This window comes from Leucoraja erinacea, chromosome 1 (assembly GCF_028641065.1).
Source record: "Leucoraja erinacea ecotype New England chromosome 1, Leri_hhj_1, whole genome shotgun sequence".
In the NCBI taxonomy this organism is placed as follows: Eukaryota; Metazoa; Chordata; class Chondrichthyes; order Rajiformes; family Rajidae; genus Leucoraja; species Leucoraja erinaceus.
In genome coordinates, this window is record NC_073377.1 from 46557253 (window position 1) to 46575654 (window position 18402).

The 18402-nt window shown below is 39.4% G+C and overlaps 1 long non-coding RNA gene across 1 annotated transcript; it reads left to right on the plus strand.

Annotated features, from left to right (window-relative positions):
• The first annotated feature begins 541 nt into the window (after window positions 1-541).
• LOC129696237 (uncharacterized) lies at window positions 542-16734 on the plus strand. Its single transcript, XR_008723294.1, has 4 exons — window positions 542-1050; window positions 1594-1650; window positions 3445-3634; window positions 14317-16734. It is a non-coding gene; the product is annotated as an uncharacterized LOC129696237 (long non-coding RNA).
• Window positions 16735-18402: the final 1668 nt, after the last annotated feature.

Consider the following 18402-nt stretch of genomic DNA (forward strand, 5'->3'; position numbering starts at 1 on the left):
AAGCAAAAAGGTATAACTCTCAGGTCTCGACACAGTCCTTCTAACGATCACATTGGCTACCTTTGCTGGCATTTGACATATTACTTTCATGTCCTTTTTCTGTCAGTTTGCTTTTTCCCTTCGTAATTATGCTCTTTAAAGTGTTAAGTCTTTTAACCGATGCAATGTGTAATCTTTTATCATGTTTCACGGAGTTGAAGGACATAAATTAAAGCAGCTGCACTGGCTCCTGTGTCAAGTTACTGTCTGAGCGAACAAAAAGACTATTTCTGCATATCTCTGCCACCAGCCTCTCCTCTGCACATTGTACGCATGGTGAAATCAGTCAATAATTGTTTTTCCTGCCTGAATGCTCTAAGGCGACATCAAACAGCCTTGGTAGTACAGAATCAATACCCCAGCGCCAGCAGTAGCAGCAAAGCTGTTATCATGATTGTGTTTACCGTTGATCAGATTACAGCCTTTCCATCAAAACTCACTAAAAATACCTGCAAGCGCATGCACCAGCAGTTGCCAATTCCTCTCTAAACTCCAGGTATTGAACAATTTCACTTTTATCTGCAGCAACAAGTACCAGGGAAATCAAGATAAAACAAGCGATTAGAAAGGTTTGCTGTGTGTAGTTCATTAAGTGATACGTGCTGGGCGCAGTTTCAAAGAACAGAGTTTGTTTGCTTCTGTCAGTCTCCAGGCAGAGAGATGACCTCACCCAAGTACATTTCACAGGATGTAGAAGCTACAGCCAAATTCAGAGTAGGAATGTCCTTTTTTGTGCGATTTTTCCACTGCTTCATAATTTCTTTACATAGCACCAGCCTTGATCTAGTGGTAACACACTTGCCTTTGGAAGAGAAGGTCGTGGGTTCAAGGCTCACTTAAGGTCTTAAGCATGTAAGTCCGTTAATACATCAGTGCCTGAAGGATGCTCACGCTACCTGGTATGCTATCTATTGGAAGAGATGTCAAACTGCTCTGCAGGGTGGATGGTAAAAGAGTCATGGCATTATTCAGAGGTGTGCGTTGTACCAAACATAAACTCTGAGCATAATGGTATATTGAGATGTTTTTCCCTTTGCTTTTTCCTTGTAATTTTCAACTTGGCAATTGCATTTTCCATGATACGAACAAATGCATTTCAAGGGACAATGAAGTACTATGGGACATTTTGATTAATATACTTAAAGGAATAAGATTCCAATTCTATAAATGAAAGTTATTTTTTTGATGTACATTACTGATGTTGGAAGTGTGTTTTACACCTATTCCGATTGTTCAAAACAATTGGACAGATACAAGTATTTTAAATTTAATCTGGAATGTCATCAACTTGATTATTGAAGCAAACTGCCATCAGAAAACAAATAAAAACACTAAATTTCTCTAATTGCAGAGGGCCAGTAAACCTGAATAAGTGTTCCTTGTTGTTACTGTGTATAATGCAAAACGTAACATATCAGATTTTTTCCACTAAACTTATGCTGAAAGAATGCAATTGTGGTTTCAGCTAAATACAGATAAGAATTTTTTTTTTTACAAATTCATTTACATGTTGAGATCAAAGGAATTCTTACCTCATAGTGTCATCTCTTTTAGGTTAACAGATTTCTGGGGAACGTTTCTTTACAAAAATGTAATACATGGAGTTTTGAGGTGAGTTTATTTTCCTTTTTAAAGTGTGCAGTGTTAACCCAAGCATCCCGATTTGGTCAGCCTTTCCTGCTTCCCTTGTTTATGTGGGGCAACAAATGAAATGGCAGATATTTCAGCTCATTATACCTCAAACGTTTGAAAAATAAAATTTGGCTGGGGTCAATATAATGTGTACAATCAAACCATTCATTTTAAAAGCACCAGTCCTGGTACAGTAGCAGAGCATTATCACATTAAGTTAAAAAAAGGTAAGCACATGGAACAGAATAAATAGTTGGCATTGATACCAATGTGTGTGAACACCACTGGTGATAGAGTGCTTTCAAATTAAAACATGTGAGGTGTGCTACTGACAATATTGCTGGAGATAGACCTACGCACATTTCCTCTCTGATGCAAATAAATTTCCATTGTGTAATCTGGCTGTTTTAAAATCATATTCATATAAATTGACCTCAAGCCAGTTCCAAGTCAAATAGTGGTTTGTTTGAATTTCCATAAGATGATAAGAAATATGTACAAGTCTGCACTCAGCTAGTCAAGCCTGCTCTACCATTCATTAGGATTATGGCTGATCCAATCTACCACAGGTACACTTTGAATCCTTTCCCCCTACAAATATGGCACTGTAAGGCAGCAGGTCTACTGCTGTGCCACTGTGCCACCCACTGGAACTATACACCACACCCACTGGAAATACTCCCACATTTTCCACTGTGCCACCCACTGGAACTATACACAATACTCCCACATTTCCCCAGGAACACATACTCACTTAGATGATGGATATTGGCTCGGATTAGAAATTGAAAATTATTGAAGAGTTGAAGGACATGTGAGGTGTCTCAGATGTAGGTTGGAAGGCACTGGACAAGGGAACAGTTTGGAATGGAGGTATTTGAATATCAGTTCTGTAAGGCAGGAGTAGGCAGAAACAATCTGCCTTCTGCGACAGTCGTGTTTTTGGATTTTGGGAAGGAGACAGATGTGGGCAGTGCATGGCTGGGGAATGATAAGGTTAGAGGCAGTGGAAGGGATATTGCTGGAGATGATGAGAGCAGAAACAGTCTGGGATATGATGGTCTAGTGTTCGTTTATGGGGTCATGGTCAAGGGGTAGATATGAGGAGGTGTCTGAGCGCTGATGCCTCGCCTCAGCACCGTGGAGTGCAGCCTGCCAGAGCATAATGGCACTTCTGTGTTTGCATGTTTATTAATAATGTTGGGATTATTGCTGAGTGAGTGGAAGCCAGTGGTTTTACCTACTAAGTTACTCCCGCACTTTGCTCTAGCTACTTGTGCTGCCTCTTTCAGGAATTTATGGATATATAGAAACATAGGAAACAGGTGCAGGGGTAGGCCATTCGGCCCTTCGAGCTAGCACTGCCATACAAGGCCAAGATGCCATTTGCTTTCTTCACTGCATGCTTCACCTGCATGCTTACTTTCAGTGACTAATGTACAAGACACCCAGGTCTAATTGCACCTGCCTTTTTCCTAATCTGACACCATTCAAGGCTTTTTGAAAGTCCAGATACACCATATCCACTGGCTCTCCCTTATCCATTCAACTTGTTAAATTCTCAAAAAATCCAGAAGATTAGTCAAGTACAGGTACCTCAAAAAATTCCAAAAAACATAAAAACAATGCTCAAAACAATGCTCCCAATTCTATGTAGTTCAGAGCATATTTGGAGATTGTAGTATTTATTAGCTTGGTGGTTGTAGGGAAGAAGCTGCTCCTGAACCCGGATATTAACGTTTTCCGGCTATTATACCTTCTTCCCGATGGCAGGAGTGATACGAGAGTGTGACCAGGGTGATGTTGGTCTCTGATGATGCTGGCTGCCTTTTTGAGGCAGTGACGCCAGATGATCCCTTCGATGGTGGGGAGGTCAGTACCTACGATGGATTGGACAGTGTTCATCACTTTTTGCAATTTTCTTCGATTGTCTTCCATCGGGATTGAGAAAAAGAAGGGAATGGTAAGAAATTATTCAGAGCAAATAGATTAAGTAGTGTAAATGCTATCTTTTTTACAGATTACGTTAATTTCGCCCCTCATTAAACAAAATTTACATTTACTGAAAATTGTTGTTTGAAGGGAGGTTTTACAACTAATTAGAAGAAAGGATTCATAAAATGGATCTGTAGCTGACTATTTTTGAAATACTTCTGTCAATAAATAAATCTTTCTGTGGCATCCACTTTCTGTCAAAGTCTGAACCAGCAGATTTGCACATACCACTTGAATGTCTAATCTTACAATGAGGATGCCATTATTTAACTTGTGAAAGTTAATGTCACCCTGGCTTTAATAGATGAATGTCAAAAAGGCAATCACATGCAATTTCCTGGCATAAGACTTTGCATTTTTAAATTTGATACAAAAAGGAAATAAACTGTCCCCCTGCTCTTATTTTTATTAAAATCTCATAGCTAATTGGTACAAGGTGTTTATTTCATTCACAGAACACTGAAGTGAGCAGAAAATTTCAAAATTGTCGCAATGATTATTGAGAAAAAGCTAGCCTCGTTGACAGGAGTAGCAAAGTTATGAATGACAATGTCAAGCGTAGAAAATACAATAGTACATCACAGGAACAGGCCCTTTGGCCCACAATGTGTGTGCTGAACATAATGTCGAACTAAACTAATCTCATCTGCCGGTCGTGTGATCAATACCTTTGCTTTGCTTGCACATCCATGTGCCCATCTAAAACCATCTGAAATGCCACTATTATATCTGCCTCCACCACCATCCTGGCAACACATTCCAGGCACTCACCATTCTCTGAATAAAACACTTCTCCCCCATACCTTCTTTAAGCTTTGACCATTTCATCTTAAAATTATGCCCACTAGTCTTTGAGATTTCCACCCTCGGTTAAAAATCCTGACTATGTACTCAATCTATACCTTTCATAATGTTATATACTCCTATCATGTATCCCCTCAGCCTCCAATGTGCCAGACAAAAATAAGCTAAATTTGTCAAGCCTCACCTTATAACTAACACCCTCTAATCCAGGTGGCAGCACTACAAAGCCAACTCTTTCCTGTAATGGTTTAGTTTTAGAGGTATAGCATGGAAACAGGCCAACTGAGAAGTAAGGTTTAGAATGCAAATGACCAAATGTTTAATTAGTTTGTGCTGTACCAAAATGTTCAATTTGAAAAATTGGATTTCACCCATTTTTGATATTTTAGATGTACACTTCATCTTGCTCCAGCATAAAAATTGGATGGTGACCAAAACAATCACTATGTTGGGACTTGTTTAAGTCATAGTCATAGAATCATAGATAATGGAGTAACTCAGCAAAGGAAAAAGGCCCTTCAGTCCAACGTCCATGCTGGCCAAGATGGCCCATCTAGGCGAGTCGCATATAGCAGTAATTGGCCCATTTCCCTCTGAACCCTCCCAATCCATGTACCTATCCAGATATCTTTCAGATAGTAATTATACCTGCCTCGACTATTTCCTCTGCCTGCTCATTGAATGTACCTACCACCCTACACATTAAAAATTTGACCCTCAGGCTCCTATTAAATCTTACCTTCTCTCACCTTAAACTAATGCCCTCTAGAAACTGTAGATTGAATCCTACAGCGATCATCAAACCTGAAGGCAGAAGTCTATGTTCTATGTTCGCTCTTCTGGGTGAGATGCTAACTGCATCTCATTGTCTATGTACTTGTACACTGCACAATGACAATAAAGTTTGAATCTGAATCTGATGTACTATACAATTAGGTTGAATAGAATTGAATAGAATTGAATAGAATTTATTTGCCACACAACCAGGGTCGGTGGAATTTGGGTTGTCAGCAGCGATACAATAATAAAGAACACACAACCACAATAAAAATGTAACACAAACATCCACCACAGCATTCATCACTGTGGTGGAAGGCACAGAACTTGGCCAGTCCTCCTCCATTTCCCCCGTGGTCGGGACCTCCACCCTCCGCAGCCGTCGCTGCGGGCGTCCAGATGGTAAGGAACAAAGTCAAAGTCAAGGTAAGTCCAGGATCGGCTCTTCCCCACCGGAGACCGTGGCTTCAGGTTGGAGTAGGCCGCAGGCCGGCGGTCGAAGGTTTAAGGTTCCCGCCGCGCCGCAGCCAGAAGCACCGCAGACCGCAGGGCCGCAGGGCCGATAGTCGAAGCTCCCCTCCAGGGGTGATGGTAAATCCATGCCGCACCCGCGGTAGAAGTTGGCCGCGGGCCGGCCGTGATGGCTTCTTCTTCCCCCGGGTCCCCCACGAGGGATCCCGGGCTGCGGACGCCACGCCATCTGGAGCTCTGCAGACCGCGGCTTCAAGCTGCCGGCTGCTGCGGGCCAGCGAAACGGATCGCTCCTCTCCAGCGAGCCCCAGCGAGGGCTCGCCCGCTCCACGCCGACAGTCCACGCTGTGCCCACCGCTGAAGCCCCCGGGCGCGTCTCCGGAAAAGGCCGCGCCGATCCTTAAACCAGGTGCAAGCTTTATTTTATATTAAAATAAAATAATTATTTGTGAATTGAACACTTGAGAATATTTTTAAGTAACGTTGTTTTTCTACCGTGGATTATGCTTCATAAAGAAGATAAAATGACAAGTTCATTCAAAACATATCAATCCCTTGGCTTCAGTTCTACTGACACAAATCTAAATTGCTGATCAGCATAATGTGCATCCGTAGTCCATAATTTATTATTCTTGTATTTTAATAATTTTAAGAAAATGTACACATGAATGCCTTCAACACGAAATTAAAGGCAGAAATCAAGTTATAGAAAGTACTAATAGCCACAGAAAAATTGATAAATTTCCATAATCTTCTGCACTAATTACCATAATACTAAATGTTGCCAATTTTATGTTAATTATGCCAAGTAAAAGTTGCAACCAAGTGGAAACTTTACCTTTGTTGTTATAATTCTTGAAGAACGAAGAGTCATAGTCATACAGGGCGGAAACAGGCCCTTTGGCCCAATTTACTACGCTGTCCATCCAACATGACCAACCTATTAATTTGGATAAATACACAGGCCCTTATGGGATCTATCCCAAGTTATTAAGAGAGGCAAAGGGAGATTGTAGAGTAAGATCTTTGCATCTTCTCTAGCCACATGTAAGGTCATGGAGGAATGGAGAGTACCTAATGATGTTCATTTATTTAAGAAGGGAAGTAGAGTGAATCTAGGAGAGAATATACCTACATTAGTATACAATACATATACTATATGTTTATAGTATATATTTTAAAAGAATGTTGCATTTCTTGGAATTGCAAAATGTAATTCCAAGAAATGCAACATTCTTTTAAAATTATTTTTAAATACTTATTTATTATTTTTATTAATAAGTGTACATATGTGTCAATGGTTGTCGTGTTTGTATTTTTTAACCGGAGGAGATGCAATGGAATTTCGTTGCACAGTATTGTGCAATGACAATAAACGTATTCATTCATTCATCCTTTCATTCATTCATCCATTCATTCATTCATTCATTCATATTAACTATTGTAGGTTAATTGTTTTTGTTGTTTATTGTGGTGTTTACAGGGTGCTCTGGTTACATATCTATGTAACGATGTTACAAAATTTACCTTCAGCGGCACTGCAGTTTTGCAACTGGCCGTGTGCACGACTTTGGCACCTTTGGGGGGGGGGGGGGGGGGGGGCAGGATTAAAATTGGGGGGGCCGTTTTCTACTGCTTATCGGAGGCGGATTTCCTCGGGCTGCTAGCTGCTGAAGAAAAATCGATCCGACTTCCGTTCACAATTTTTTTTTTAAATTGATCACGAGACAATTTAATAATTACATTAAAATAAAAAACCTACTTCTAATGCCCTCAAGGCCTACATCGTGACGGATCGCATGAATGGGACAAAACAAAATGTAAGTCGTGTATTTTACATATAAGCTTGTTTCTTGGGATGGCTTTAATCAAATTTTACGATGCGAAAATGTGATTTTGGCCCCATATGATAGCAATGTTACAAAATTTTGAGATTTAAAAAATTTATCCCATCAGATAAAGCATAAAAATAAGTTTAATTTGACACCTAATTCACTTTCATATCTCAAGTAATAAAAAAGCTATGGCCATTTTCATACTCGGAAATTAGCATCTTGTTCCCTATTGATTTTCTATGGACATAACAAAAAAGCTGTGATCATGGACAGTCAAAAACCCATAACCTTCTTAAAAATTAAGAGAACTGAATGAAATTTTCAGTTATCATAGATTGAACCATTCTGAAACAAATATAAAATAATCTTACTTGGATGACCTGAAATTAAAGCATATAATTAGTTAGTTACCCAATTGTAGCTAATTTCAAACTTCAATTACTAGATCTAAACATCTATCCATTTCTTAACAAATGATTAACATTTTTAAATAGCCTAAGTGTCCAAATAATATTCACAAATAATTCACAATAAAACATGATTTTTAAATCTCATTTACATTAATTTATAGGCCAAATGGAAGGAATTTAGTGTTCAATTGCTGTAAATTAAAGTCCATTTTAAATTGGCTTTCTAGTGGGTTCCTGTGAACGCGCTGGTTTAGAACGTTCACATTGCGCTGGATTTGTGCCCTCAAATGCCCAGAAAAATACTGCGGGATATAAAGAGCCCAAAATGAGCTACTCGCTATAGAAAACTTTATATACAGGGTTCTTAAGAAGCCCCTTTTAATGTAAAAATAAGGTACATACCTTTAATTGTTTGCTTTATAAAACCCTGGGGCTGCGAGAGGTCGCGGGTTTAGAGAGTGATTTTTAAACTACTATAACTATTATACAAGGCCATAAAAACTAATAATACCTTTTGCGACGGGGTCTTTCAGCGATTTTTCGTTAATGATTTACTAGGCTGAACATTTTCGATTGCAACAGCCTAGTAAAAATCGAGTTTTAAACCCGCCCCCTCTAAACAGCGCCAAAATCGCGCACACGGCCTGGGGCAGATTCTCAACGATGATTCAGGTAGGTTTTGCAACATACCTACATATGAGCCAACAGTGTTTTTCCTGCCGATATTTTCAACTCCAATGAATAGAGATTCAAAATAGTGGCCATTTGTATAACACCACCCTCTCGTTCTAGCATACTGAACTAATTTTGTCTGTTCTGCCACAACACTTGTAAAGTTAAATATCAATTCCCACATTATCTTAAAGTTTTTCCTTACTTCCAACAATCAAAGTTGCCCCATTGTATCCATTTGCTTGGAATTGTAGGTAGAATCTCCAGCAAAGTATGTTTGGAGAACTGCTGACATACAGGTATGTTTCTTGTGGGTTAGCTCTATTAACTGATACTGAATTCATTAGAACATGTGGTGTTATGAGTAATAATTCACAGCTACACGCACAGGTCAGGAATAGTGTAGGGAATGCTTGATGTACATCATCAGATTTCCAATTCTTTGGCTCTTAAGAGGTATAATACAGATTGATGGCCAGCTATATTGGCATTCTCGCTGTGGGTAGAAATTATATGCTCTTGAGTAGTCATTTAGCTCAGTACAGTAATGATATTGATAGATCAGAGAAAGAGAGATCACTGGTTTGCCAGAGAAGGGTTTGTTTAATGTTGGGATAGAATCTGGTGCCGCAACTTGGCGAAGCATTCTTAGTTCTCCAAAATCCAAATAATTAAAACACAATCTTTGAGCTTGTTGTCACTTGGACTGCCAGCCAACATAGTGTGGGCCCCATGATTGTTTTCTACAAAATATCATCAATGTATTCTAGTTTAGTTTAGTTTAATTTAATTTCATTGAGTTTATTGTTTATCGTCACGTGTACCGAAGTACAGTGAAAAGCTCTTGTTGCATGCTAACCAGTCAGCTGAAAGACAATACATGATTACAATCGAGCCATTTACAGTGTATAGATACTGTACAGGATAAGGGAATATTGTTTAGTGCGAGGTAAAGCCAGAAAAGTCCAATCAAAGCTAGTCCAAGGGTCACCAATGAGGTAATTAGTAGTTCAGGACTGCTCTCGAGTTGAGAAGAGGGAGTGGCCAGGGTGCAACTCGTCCTTGATTATGCTGCTGGCCTTGCCGACGTAGCGTGAGGTATAAATGGAGTCAATGGAAGGGAGGTTGGTCTGTGTGATGCTCTGGGCTACGTCCACAATTCGCTGCAATTTCTTTCGGCGTTGGTTGGAGCTATTTCCAAACCAAGCTGTGAATAGACTGTGAGTAACAACCTAGAATGTACCAATGTCAAATCATGCAGGCATGTTGGTAACCCCACAGCAGGCCTTTATGCTTGATATGGTGTAAACATGATGATAAAACAGTTTCCTTTCTCACCATCCCAATTACATCAGATGACCCGAGTTAGTTTATTAATCCTGGCCAAGGCAGCAATGGAATTTGGCAGGTTGCAGCCAATTAAAGGAAAGTGACAAAATAGGCGGACATAAATTCTTCCAGCTTTTGTAATGCGAATAACTTATTTACTGACTTTGTGAAGCCTTAAGGATGAATGGCTTAGACATTAATAACAAAATTGTAAAATCAATTGAAAGTGAACAGAATCAAAAATGGTCAGGAAGTAAGCGTTGCCAGCTACCCACCCAGGCACTGAAGACAAATATTTACCACTTTCTTATTTTCTCCATTCAGGTTTGGGACATTCATATTTTTCAATGGAACTGTAAATATAATAACAAAATTTCAATAGTAAATTAAATAGTGAAAGAAGGTTGAGGTTCATTCTGTGATAAGATGAGTTTGGCATTTGCAAGCATCCGTAATGTAATATTAGTTTTATGAGCTTATTATCAAAATATTTTTACACAGTGAACAGTGACACTCTCGGGACATTTTGTTCTGTATTTACCAAAAAAGGTTAGCATTTTTTTTAATCTCTTAAACAATTCAGTGCGCATTTTGTTAAAAAAAAGAATCATAAGCTGGCTGCTTTCATTTGTCAGTCACATGAGGGTTTCCTTCCCCATGGTGACTGATGGTTGGGTAACAAGGTCATGTCACCAGCTGAACTTGACAGAGGCCATGTGCTAGTTGAGAAAAGAGAGATGGTGGTCCTGTCAGGAAGGAATAAACAGAATACAAAAGTGGTCCAGGATTTCAGGAAGTTGCATTCGACACACAGCCATCAGATAATGGATCAGCTCTGAGCCGGTAAGTCAGGATGAGCTGGTTCATTCCTGTAAAGGCTAAACAATCTTGAGGAAAGCGTAATTAGTAATAAATGTTTCAAAATCAAGTCCTGACCCTTGCACACAAGCTACCCCTCGCAGCTCATCTACAATATAAGTTTGACATGTGCTTGTGGTGAAGATTTACAGATGTTAACCCTTTCAAGTTGTCTGTGTTACAGCTAACTAAACATCAGTTGTATTAATCTTTTCCCCGTGATAAATATTAATGTTTGACTTGTTTTGGTGAAGTGGAGTGAATTCAGACCAAAAGACACGTGCTTGCAGCTTCTCCTGATCCAAACACATTTGTTGTGTTAGATATAACTCCAGTGATAAAAAATGGACACTTGAAAGGGACAGTTTTGCTCACATAGCCAACACCTTTTACTTCATGGTTAGACTCAGAAAATATATCGAACTCTTTTGAAAAAAAACATGTTGTGCACATTTGAATTCATTAAACTGATAGTTGCTATTAATGAGAAATTGAACTTAAAAATGAAGCAACAGTATGAAGTACACGTAGGTACAATTTAATAAGACTGAACAGAAAGTAAGGTACCAGCATCCATGCCCCAAACCTATGCTACAGATCCAGTGCACTCTCAGCTGTCCCAGTGAGATATTTTCAAATATCCGCAATTTTGTAATTACTGCAAGTCACTGCAAATTTGTGCCATTTTTTTGCTGCAGGCATGTGACCACTGGCTTCAGCTGCAAGTCCACTCAAGCTTGGTCAAGTGACTATTTTAATGCCAACAATTAACACACATAGGTATTTTTAATGTTAGATTCATCCATTTGGAACAGAATTTAAATTCTTAAAGATATATTAAAAGTCTGTAAATTTCCACAAATATCTTTTAATATTGACTACATTTTATATTACCTCCAGATAAATGATGTATTTGCTTAGAGGATATCGACTGATTAAATGACCCCAACAAATGTATCTACTGATTAAATTGTGACCCCAACAAATGGAATAACTAGCTTTGTTGTAGTAGTAAATGGCATCTAATGAGTATGAATGGAGATAAATTCCCGGATCTGATCCGGTATATCCATATACACCTTGTGCATTGAAGGTGGCATCACAGGTTGATAGGGTGGCACATGAGCCTTCATTAATCAGAGTATTGAATATAGAAGTTAGGAGGTCATGTTGCAGTTGTATAAGACGTTGGTGAAGCCGCATTTAGAGTACTGTGTTCAGTTTTGGGCACCATGTTATAGGAAAGATGTTATCAAGCTGGAATTGGTGCAGAGAAGATTTACGAGGATGTTGCCAGGACTTGAGGGCCTGAGCTATAGGGAGAAGTGGAGCAGGCTAGGACTTCCTTGGAGTACAGGAGGATGAGGGGTGATCCTGTAGAGGTGTACAAAATTATGAGAGGAATAGATCGGGTAGACGCACGGATTCTCGCCCAGAGTAGGAATCAAGAACCAGAAGACATAGGTTTAAAGTGAGGGGGAGGGGGGGTGGGGGAAGATTTAATAGGGACCCGAGAGTTAACTTTTACACAAGGGTGGTGAGTGTATGGGTTGAGCTGCATGGTGGGTGGTGGGTGTATGGGTTGAGAGGAGGTAGTTGAGGCAGGTACTATCACAACATTTAAGAAACATTTAGACAGGTACACGAATAGGACAGGGTTAACAGGATATAGGTCAATCACAAGCAGGTGGGACTAGTATACACGGGGCATGCTAGTCAGCGTCGACAAGTTGGGCCAAAGGGTCTGTTGCCATGCTGTAAGACTCGATGACTAGCCTGCTGAAGTTTTGGTAATGCTGGGACCTGTGAGGATGTATCTGTGTTTGGACTGCAGGAACAAGAGCAATATAATTGATGCACACTCTGCAGGATATCACTCAACAAGGGTCACACAGTAACTAGAACTTCGAGTTTTCAAAGATACGAGTCAGAAATAAATGTTTGCCTCACTAAGGTTTTCTTATTGTATGCAGTTTCCTCCTATTTCTCTTGAGGTTGTCAGCATTGGGAACCTTATATCTTTTTCTCAGACAACTTCCTTGTAAAAATGAAGGAAATTATCCACCTGTATTTTCGTCATCTTTTATATCACCCACATGCACGGATTAATCATTCTTGAATAGTAGATTTGGGAGCTTCAAAGACCAATGATTTTTTTTTTCTGCTGTACTGCAAGGCTTTGCATAATAGTACATAAATATACAGTCAAGTTGTGTTTCTGTAAGTGCATTAAAGGGACAAAAAAATAACAATGTTCACCAACTCTCAGTGAATGAGCCAAAAAGGGACAGATACTGAGGCAGACAGTGGATTACCATTTTGAAGTATTTTGCTTCACGAGGAGAGGTATTCCACTAGACAGTAGCTAATATGAACATTAACCTCAATATGTGTGGAAAAAATGAAGAGAGTGCTCTATGTTTGAATGTGTAACAGTATTTTTAATAAGATTTTGGAATGCAATATTTCAAAAGTTATGAAACCAAAAAAACAGAAAAGGCATCTATGAAATAGTTAATAGTTTAAATACAAACATTTTTTTTCCTAACAATTATCCTTACACCTTAAACACATCCAGAAGTATTTAATATTTATAAAGTTTTGTTTTCCAGAATTCCAATTAATCTTTTCATATTTTAATCGGCTTTATCTTTTAATCAATTTTGTATTTCCTGGAGCTGGACATCATCACATTTCCTATTTCTAACATTAATCGTTTTTTTTGTCTTCTTGTGCTTAGTAATTGTAAAGTTGAATGAATGAAAGGAAAAGATTGAAGAATTCATTGTATCCAGGGGTTGCAAGCAGTTGGAATCCTTTATGGGAACAGTTAGAAGTATATTGCATGATCGCTTTTAAAGAGGAAGGAAATAAACATGATCAGATTTTGACCATTTTAGTTTAGTTTAGTTTAGAGATACAGCACAGAAACAAACCCTTCAGCCCGCCGAGTCCTCACTGACCAGCGATCCCTGCTCATTAACACTATCTTACACTAGGGCCAATTTTTACATTTATACCAAGCCAATTAACCTACACACCTGTACCTCTTTGGAGTGTGGGAGGAAGCCAAAGTTCTTGGAGAAAACCCACGCAGATCATGGGGAGAACGTACAAGCTCCGTACAGACAAGCACGCATAGCCAGGATCAAACCAGGGTCTCTGGAGCTGTGAGCACTATTAAGGGCCTGTTCCACTTGGACGACCTAATCCACGAGTTTAGAAGACCCTAGACGAGTTGAAAATAATGTCAAGGTCGTGTTGACTCGCCGAAGTAAAAGACCTCCTACAACTATATCTATGACCTCTAATACATCTTACGACTATATCTATGACCTCCTACGACTATGTCTACGACCTCCTACAACTATGTCTACGACCTCCTACAACCCCCCTCAACCTCAGTCTTCCACACCTAAGACCAACTACTACTAGCTACGAGTGGAAATGATCACATGATAAAATGATGTCATGTTTGCATTTTTTTTTCTCAGGCCAGTTATCGACCTACGGCTACCTACGACTACCATCACGACCTACTACGACCTACCTACAACCTAACCACGAGTACAAAGTATCAATTTTTTCCATGCCGACCTTTTTTTTACCCGTGAACATTTTTTATCAAGCTGGAGAAAACGCCATGACCTACTTGAGGTTACGAGTACGCGGAAACCACTCACGAGCATGAGGAAGAGTTACAAAGACCTCCTACGACCTCCTACAACCTAGTTGCGACCATGCTGCGAGTATGAGTCAAGGGCAAACTCGGCAGAGGTTGCCAATTAGGTCGTGAAAGTGGGATAGGGGCTTAAGGCAGCAACTCTACCGTTGCGCCACCATGCTCCCCTGTGAATTTTCTTGAGAATAAGAAGGCACGCATATAAGATATTCAAATGTTAGATTGAATATGAGGAATTATTTTGCACAGATTAGAGAAATGTCTTTGAAAAGGATTTGAGCCTGGGGTTTGAGACCAATCAGAGAAACAAAGCTATAAGAGAGTGTCAAACCAACATTTAATTTTAATTATAACCTTTATATAAATATCGGTTCAGAACTGGGCTACCCACATTAGATGCCTACATCAACAGACTTTATTAAGAGTTACTAAACTGTGATGAGGAATGGAAAGAATGATTGATATGTTTTCTTTAAAAAATCTCATTGCAATGTGAGAGTGGAAAGACCTTCAGCTGAATCTCTGATTGAATTCCACATAGAAAAGCATTTACTGACTCAGTCACCAGGGAGCCAAGATCAAATTAAACAACTTGTTTAGTTTGTATCTGTATGTCAGAGAAAATTCATTATGCAGTATCTGTGAATTAGAGTATATATTGAATTTGGGATAAGAACAAAGTGACAACCATGAAGCATGCAAGATGTAATTTTACATAATTGGACATAATTAGAAAAGTGCTTTGTTAAAAACCTTCTCAGACTTCTGTTACCCTGCTGTTTCCGTACAAGGAAAATAAATGAATGATTAAAAGAAATGGCAATCGTTACTGATAAATGCTTTAGACAATAGCCCAGTGCTGATCACAAGTGACTGACAGCTGGAGCTCTCATATATTTACAGTAGACATAAATCCTACTCAGCTACAGAAAGTCTACCAATATTGCTTGTACTTTCTATACAAGAGTAAAATAGAGATTTTTATTTCTATGTTTTTCCAGTTTAAAATCTGGTTGCTTTATGTTTCTGAAGCATAATAATATAAATCATGAAGTTTATGCATTATTCCTTGAGAAAAGATTGGAATATTTAACATCTGTGTATGTATTTAGCTGTGTTTATCAAAGTGTCACCTGAGTAATTTTCATTCATTTTTTAGGGGAAACAGAGAAACACAATTAAGGAAATAAGTAAGTGGTGGAGCTGCTGCTTTATAGTACCAGAGACCTGGGTTTGATCCTGACCTTGGGTACTATCTGTGCAGAGTTTGTACGTTCTCTCTGTGGCCACATGGTGCTCTGGTTTCCTCCCACATTCCAAAGACAAGCAGGTTTGTAGGCAAATTGGCTTCTGTAAATTGCCCCTAGTCTGTAGGATGCGAGTGGGATAAAATGGAACTAGTACGGGTGATCAATGGTCAGCAGGCACTCAGTGGGATGAAGGGCCTTGTTTCCACATTGTATTTCTAAACTCTAAACTCTAAAAATAATTAAAGTACAATGAACAGCCTGTAAATTTGTCCACCTGCAATAGTTTGCTGTTTACAGTTCAGAAGATCAACATTCATATTTAGGACTAGAAATTACATTGTATGTCACTGCAGCAGATCTTGCTTCTATGGAAGCACTTGTATACAATAGGTGCTAAGAGCCATAGAGGTTGCCAGAAACTCAGTTCTGGCTTATCATATTAATCCCCGACTCAAATGGTTTTGTTTTCATTTATGAATCTATGGCAACGTTGTGCCTCTATCAATCAAATGATTCTGAAACACATAACCATTCTCAGGGTGCTAAGATTTCAAGAAGTGTCATTTGTCTCATTTAAATTCTGTAAAATTGCTCTTTTATTCCTTCCTTGGTCTCACTGATTTTCAAGCAGCCTATTTTAGCTAGTTGCATTGTGCAGCTTTGAATTTGCTGAAGCAAAAATGGCCATGCTTCTTTGTGCAATTTACATATACAAGTGGCATAATTTTGATCCGTTCTGAAATTAAACATAATTCATCTACTATTTTTTTGTTGATCATTCTTACTGCTCATGCCAGAAGGCTCATATAGTTATGTTTGCTTAGTAACCAGTGAATAACACATTAAAATATAAAAAGAAGCACTGACTGGTGCATTGAATTAGACATTGACCTTCCAGCTCAGGTCATGAGTTTAAATTAGTTCAAAGTAATGAGATGAAAGTCTGTATTGGTTTGTGCATGTTGTGTTTGAAATTAGTTTAGGTCATCTCAATTCATTGTATGTTGGACAGGAGCTCATAGCAACAAATTGCTATTCATTCCACACCTATTAGCAAGCCCACTCATATGTCTCCAGGATGGCCACACAATGTTGGAGGATCTGGATCTGACATGCTGAAAAAATTAAATTTTATCATTAAAATGTAATGGAATTAAGGCCGATTCAGATCCTTATAGTAATTAATGCAACAAATTGGATGAAGGGGTTACATGGAAACATAGAAACATAGAAAATAGGTGCAGGAGGAGGCCATTCGGCCCTTCAAGCCAGCACCGCCATTCATTGCGATCATGGGTGACTGTCCCCAATCAATAACCCATACCTGCCTTCTCCCCATATTCCTTGATTAGACTAGCCCCTAGAGCTCTAACTAACTCTCTCTTAAATCCATCCAGTGATTTGGTCTCCATTACACTCTGTGGCAGGAAATTCCACAAATTCACAACTCTCTGGGTGAAAAAGTTTTTTCTCCCCTCAGTCTTAAATGGCCTTCCCTTTATTCTAAGTGTGGCCCCTGGTTCTGCACTCGCTCAACATTGGGACCATTTTTCCTGCATCTCGCGTGTCCCATCCTTTTATAATTTTATATGTTTCTATGATATGCCCCATCTTCCTTCTAAACTCCAGTGAATACAAGCCTAGCCTTTTCAATCTTTCCTCATATGACAGTCCTGCCATCCCAGTGATCAATATTGTGAACCTATGCTGTACTGCCTCAATCACAAGGATGTCCTTCCTCAAATTAGGAGACCAAAACTGTATGCAATACTCCAGATGTGGTTCAAAGTAACATTAGCAAATTTACAGATGACACAAAGCTGGGTGGCAGTGTGAACAGTGAGGAGGAAGCTATGAGAATGCAGGGTGACTTGGACAGGTTGGGTGAGTCAGGAGTGGGCAGATGCATGGCAGATGCAGTTTAATGTGGATAAATGTGAAGTTATCTGCTTTGGTAGCAAAAACAGGAAGGCAGATTATTATCTAAATGGTGTCAAGTTGGGAAAAGGGGAAGTACAACAGGATCTGGGGGTCCTTGTTCATCATTCAATGAAAGTAAGCATGCAGGTACAGCAGGCAGTGAAGTAAGCAAATGGCATGTTGGCCCTCATAACAAGAGGAGTTGAGTTTCTGAGCAGAGGTCCTTCTGCAGTTATATAGGGCCCTAGTGAGACCATACCTGGAGTATTTTGTGCAGTTTAAGTCTCCAAATTTGAAGAAGGGCTTTATTGCTATTGAGGGAGTGCAGCGTATGTTTACAAGGTTAATTCCCAGGATGGCGGGACTGTCATGTGCTGAGTAAATGGAGCGGCTGGGCTTGTATACACTGGAGTTTAGGATGAGAGGGGATGTTATTGAGACATATAAGATTATTAAGTCAGGGGATATGGGGAGAAGGCAGGAACAGGGTACTGATTGGGGATGATCAGCCATGATCACATTGAATGGCGGTGCTGGTTCGAAGTGCCAAATGACCTACTCCTGCACCGATTGTCTATTGTCTCTTGTCTAAAACAGGATAGCTATAGGGAATGATTGGAGTACCTGGCTCATTGGTACTTTGCCAGACAGTATTTTTATGGTCATATAGTTTAAGTTATGCAGCAGTGAAACAGGCCCCTCAGCCCACCATATCTATGCTGACCATT